General features: G+C 35.1%; 1 protein-coding gene across 3 annotated transcripts in view; it reads right to left on the reverse strand.

Annotated features, from left to right (window-relative positions):
• The window catches only part of SETD2 (SET domain containing 2, histone lysine methyltransferase), a 142,714-nt gene that overhangs the window by 60,062 nt on the left and 76,318 nt on the right, over positions 1-6,334 (reverse strand). For 2 of the 3 annotated variants that reach the window (XR_003567319.1, XR_003567320.1), the window contains exon 13: positions 4,261-4,428. The exons of the other annotated variant lie outside the window; for it this stretch is intronic. The gene's annotated coding sequence lies outside the window, so the exon portion shown is untranslated. The remainder of the gene's footprint in view (positions 1-4,260; positions 4,429-6,334) is intronic. 3 annotated transcript variants of the gene reach the window in all.

Below are 6,334 nucleotides of genomic sequence, written 5' to 3' on the forward strand. Positions count from 1 at the left end.
CCCTTTTGTGAGTTATATTCCCCTATTAGATTGTAAGCTCCTGGAAGGCAGGGACTGTCTTTCTTTTTCTTATTTATATCCCCATAGTACTTAATAATGTGCCTGTCATATAGTAGATAATAAATACTTATTGACCATTGACGGCACCTCAGTTTCCTCATGTGAAATAAGGGGGTTAGATGAGACCATTTTTAGAGTTCTTTCCAGCTTCAATTCTATGATCCTTTGTGGAAATAGTGAAGAAAATAATATCTTAAAAAAACAGAATAAGCCAAATAGTAAAAGAGGTACAAAAATCCAATGAGAAGAATGCCTTGAAAAGTGGAATTGGCCAAATGGAAAAAGAAGCACAAAAATACACTGAAGAACTCATTAAAAAAAAAAAAGAACTGGAAATATGGAAAAGAAGGCAAAAAAAAAAACCTCACTGAAGAATGAAAAAATAGAAAACAATGTGAAATATCTTATTAGAAAAACAACTCACTTGGAAAACAGATCCAGGGGAGATAATTTTTAAATTATTAGACTTCCTGAAAGCCATGATTAAACAAAACACCAAGCCATCATCTTTCAAGAAATTATCAAGGAAACCTGCCCTGATATTCTAGAACCAGAGGGTAAAACAGAAAATGAAAAAATACACTTATCACCTCCTAAAACAGATCCCAAAATGAAAACTCTCAGGAATATTGTAGCCAAATTCCAGAGTTCCCAAGTCAAGGAGAAAATATTGCAGGCAGCCAGAAAGAAACAATTCAACTACTGTGGAAACACAATCAGGATAACACAAGATTTAGCAGCTTCTACATTAAGGGAGTGCAGGGCATGGAATATAATATTCTGGAGGGCAAAGGAGATAGGATTACAACCAAGAATCACCTACCCAGCAAAACTATAATCTTTCAGGGGGAAAAAAATGGACATTCAATGAAATAGAGGACTTTCGAAAACTCCTGCTGTAAAGAGCAGAGTTGAATAGAAAATTTGACCTCTAAATACAAGACTCAAGAGAAGCAGAAAAGATAAACAGGAAAGGGAAATCATAAGGGACTTAATAAGATTAAACTGTTCACACTCCTACATGGGAAGATATTTGCAACTCATAAGAACTTTCTCAGTATTAGGACAGTTAAAAGGAATGTATATAGACAGAGAGCACAGGTGTGAGTTGAATATGATAGGATGGTATCTTTAAAAAATAAAGGAGTGAGAAAGAGGAATGCACTGGGAGAAAGGGAAAGGGAGAGGCAGAATGGAGTAAATTATCTCACATAAAAGAGGTAAGAAAGAGCTATTACAGTAGAGGGGAAAATGGGGGAAGTGGCAGGGAACGCTTGAAACTCACTCTTATTGGAAATGGCTCAAAGATGTAATAACATACACACTCAATTGGGTATAAAAATCTATCTTACCCTACAGAAAAGTAGGATGGGAAGGAGATAAAGAGAAAGATTGTCGTGGTGATCACAGAACGGGGGTGTGGATTGGGGAAGGCAACAGTCCGAAGCAAAACACTTTTGAGGAGAGATAGGATGAAAGGAGAGAAAGAATAAACAGTAAGGAAATAGGATGGAGGGAAATATAGCTAGCAATCATAAATATGAAAAAAATTTTTGAAGCAAGTTTCTCTGATAAAGGCCTCGTTTCTCAAATATATAGAGAAATAAGTCAAATTTACAAAAATAACAGCTGTTTTCCAATTGGCAAATGATCAAAAAATAGTCAGTTTTTTGATGAAGTAATCAAAGCTGTCTATAGCCATATTAAAAAATGCTCTAAATCACTACTGATTGGAGAAATGCAACTTAAAACAATACTGACGTACTACCTCACACTTATTAGATTGGCTAACAGGACAGAAAAGGAGAATGATAAATGTTGGAGGGGATGTGGGAAAATTGAGACACTAATGCACTATTGGTGGAGTGGTAAACTGATTCAACCATTATGTGGTGCAATTTGGAACTACGCCCAAACATTTATAGCAGCTCTTTTCTGGTGACAAAGAATTTGAAATTGAGGGGATACCCATAAATTTGGGAATGGCTAAACAATTTGTGGTATATGATTGTGATGGAATACTATTGTGATATGAGAAATGATGAGCTAGATGCTCTCAGAAAACTTAGAGAGACTTACATGAACTGATGCAAAGTGAAATGAGTAGAACCAGGAGAACATTGTACACAGCAACAGCAATACTATAAGATGATCAACTGTGAATGACTTAACTATTCTAAAAACACAATGCTCCGAGACAACTCTGAAGGACTCATCATGAAAAATGCTATCCATCTCCAAAGAATGGATGGAATCTGAATACAGATTAAAGCATACTTTGTTTACTTTCTTTATTTTCTTGAGTTTCTATTTTGTTCTGTTTTCTTTTACAACATGACTAATATGGAAATATGTTTTGCATGATTACACAAGGATAATCCATATCAAATTGCTTGCTTTCTCAATGAGGGGGTGAGGAGGGAGGGAATTTGGAACTTAATTTTCAAAATGAATGTTAAAAACTGTTTCTACATGTAACTGGGGGGAAATAAAATATTAAGTTAATTTTAAAGATAATGACGATATAAATGGAGAGAACGACAAAAAAAACTTGAAAGTGAATGAAAAGACACCAGTACCCAATCTCTTTGCAGAGAAGTGAGGTTAATAAGTGTTACACATTGAAAAAAATCTGAAAAAATTTTTCAATATATTGATAAGTTATGCTGATTTTCCCCCTCATTTTCTTTTTTGTCTTAAACAAATACTCTGTTATATGGGATAGCTTTCTGGGAAGGGAAGGAAGAGGGATACTGGGGAAACCATAGGAGTTAAAAAAAAATCATCAATAAAAACCTATTTTCTTAATAGGTTTAAAGAATTTTTAAAAAACTAATGATTTTATTAAATAATTGACATTATTGTCCCATATGCTACTGGGCAATACATGTGACTCAGTTATACTAGCCCAACATGCACGTGACTAGCTTGTTGATTAATACTTAGATGTAACAATATTTATATATTTCTACCCTTACTTCAATTTAGCTTACTTAAGTCACTACCACATACTTTAAAGCTAACTTTTCTCCTAACACTTGAAGTATTAACGTTACCTTTTCTTCTTCTCAAAAAATGAAAAATCACTGACAAACAGCACAACTTACATAAGTAAATGCACTGCCTTTGTAGAGATTCTTGGGAGTTTACAGAGAACCCAGAACATTTTTTAATCAAATTACAATTAAATTAAGTTACAATTTATTAATTTATTTACAATTTATTAATTTATACTAATACTACATTAGCATTTTTTCCTGAGTTATGTTTACTCAAATCATCTAAATTTGAGACTTCTGGCTCCTTCACATTTTCTTTCCAAGTTCTTTTGAGCATATAAAGCCTAACCCATTAGGTATAATGTTACTTAGGACAATTATGCCTTCCTTGGGGCACATCCTAGGGCTAAATGAACTATGTGTCTGACACAATATAGTTATTTATGTATTTTTATGAATTAAAAAAAAATTCAAATGACTTAAGATAAAGATGAGTAAGAGTGAAAGATCAAAATAGGTAACTAAAAGTACTAAACTTAACAGCTTTCAAGGACTCCTTCTGCCTCTAAATTTCTTATTATTAAGCAACAATTGAGAAATTTTTTCTTTCCTCTGGCTACATATCCATCATAACCATCAACAGGAAAGGCTCTGGAAATATTAGCCACAGCAGTCTCCTGCTACTCAATGTCAAAGGATACTAGTCATGTCACAGGAGTCTTACCTCCTTTTCTGAGGATCCAACCGAACACAGATGTTTGCAGTCATCTTGAACAGGAGCTGCATTTAATCACCACCTATTTACCTTCTCCAACTGTCATGACCTGTTGGACCTTGGGTACATTTTCAGCATAGGGGATATTATACAATTCCTTTTCCAAATGGAATTGTATGCAAGTGCCCCAGCTGAAAATGTAGGCCAGCAAAGGCTGTGCATATGAATATGTATAATGTGATTATGTGTGTGACAAAGTACATGTTATTGATGTTCCTCACAGGTTCTGCAACTTAGGGAGTGAAAATGTGTAAGCCGTGTATAGCCAAGGCAGCTGTCCTGTGTATATAGGTATAGAAAAGATAGCTCACTTAATCCTTTCACGCCAGGAGTCGGGATTTTCCCGGAACGACGTCCATTGTCGGCAATGGACGCACCAAAATAACGCCGGCGCCAGTGAGTTAACCACCTCTGTCCTCTTTTCACCTATTATATTTTTCATGCATCATCCAGCTTCCCAACCATCTTCCTGTTTCTTCACAGAATGCACGCTAGGTTCTCTCTTTTCTTCAGCACGGAGTTGAAAATGGAGTTGAGAAAAGGAGACACATGGTCAGCTGGTGATGTTAACAAGCTCCTTGCTGCCCTGAGAAGCTAGATGGAAATGGTTCAAGTTACAAGGGGGATCATCATCAGATCTGGGAGGACAAAGCTTAAGTCATGAGTCTTCATACCCTCATCCCACCCTCTCCTAGACTTATTTCTAACGATGATCCATATTTTATATAAATTACTGTAAAATCAGTTTAAGAGAACTTGTGAATTCACCTTTCAGGAGTAAAGTGAAACATATGTCCAGTAATGATCCAATTGCCCAAGAAGGTCAAGAAGCCATGGACTGAGTGAAATAAAACAGCAGACACCATAATCTAATGGCTGGTAAATTTGTTAGGACTTTGAACTTTAAGGACATTTCTTTTCAATTTGTATCTATTTTGATACATAGGTGAAAGTCAGACAGAAGTAGTTAACTCAGTGCCCAGATAGTACAGAACAAATACACTAGGTTATCATATTAAAAAAAAAAAAAACCACATATAAGTTTATAGATAACATATAACTCGTGTGGGTATCCTGTTTTCAGATGCATAGATAAAAATGCCAGCTATACTGATAAAAAACTAAGTTAACTACAGCAACCTTATCTACATTTCTGAGATTAGAGCCATGATAAATAAAGTCATAAATCTATTAAAAATTTCTCAGCATCAATGATATAACAAGAGCACAGCTCACTGGTTAAGTATAGAATTTCACCGAAATGCACATCTGTATGAAGAATGATTTCAGAACAAACTAAATTTTGGAGAAAGAGAATTATATTCAGTGGCTCTAGATGACAGGAGTGTCAAGATGAACACAAAATATAAACTAAAAAGTACACATTTTACTCAAATCCTAGAAAAAAAAAATCTTAAACCTCAAGCCCACAGGATCATCAGACTGTATACTACTGTGAAATTTTTTTATTCAGGTACAATAGTCTTTGAAAGGTTGGAAGAGGAAGTAACACAGATGTCAACTTCACAAATTTGAGTTTTGGAGGACAATTTTAAATTGCCACAATTCACTTCCATTGGGTTAATAATATTACAGACACATTCAATACTATACTACATGCTAATCAATACTATGATCAATACTATATACTAATTACACCAAAAACAAGCAAAAATAGCCTTCCAGAAGGTTTGACAAAACCCCAGATTTTTAAAAAAATTATTTTTATACCCATACTAGGCAAGTAATATAATCACAAAGATTACACTTGTTGTTATGAAACATACTGGGCAAAGAGGTAAAGACAAAATCCACAATGAAGCCATTACTCACTGAGGCAACCATATTTAAACTCTAAGTATAAAGCCTGTAATTCCTATGCAACAGGGAGAGCACAATGCATTTACTATAACCTCTAGCATATTCCCATCCCCACCTTACCCTACTGTGTTGCCACAGTTATGTGGCATGGAATCTGCTAACCCTTCCCAACATGTTTCTTCTTCAAGGGATCTCTCCTGCCATGCTTTAGCCAAGTACCTTGCATATAGCAAGTGCTCAAAAAAAAAAAATGCTGAATGAATGACCCTGCTTCTTTTCTTACTAATAATACTGATTACTATAGTGTTCATATTCCATCATAGGCATAATCACTGTGAATCCTTTCCACCTTTCCATAACATTAGACAGAAAGAGGATGTGTTCCATGAATTGTTACAGTGTTAAGTGATGGAACAGGGACATGAATAAGGAAGCGGTCAAGGGTGTACAAGAATCTACAACAACATATCTCAAACTGCTCAACCCTCAATTAAATGTTTCAACACAACAATGAATGGATATTGTACCTGTTACGTAGAATGAAAAAAAAAAATCCCCAACAACTAATCACTTTAGTCTTCTACGAGAAGGGATAGTCCTATTTGGATCAAATCTCAGGGATTTGGGGCCAGATTAGGTAAAACCTTACAGGCTGCCTCTAAGCAGTAGCCCCATTAGA

The sequence above is a fragment of the Vombatus ursinus genome, unplaced genomic scaffold, assembly GCF_900497805.2.
Source record: "Vombatus ursinus unplaced genomic scaffold, bare-nosed wombat genome assembly UNPS02014867.1, whole genome shotgun sequence".
Lineage (NCBI taxonomy): Eukaryota > Metazoa > Chordata > Mammalia > Diprotodontia > Vombatidae > Vombatus > Vombatus ursinus.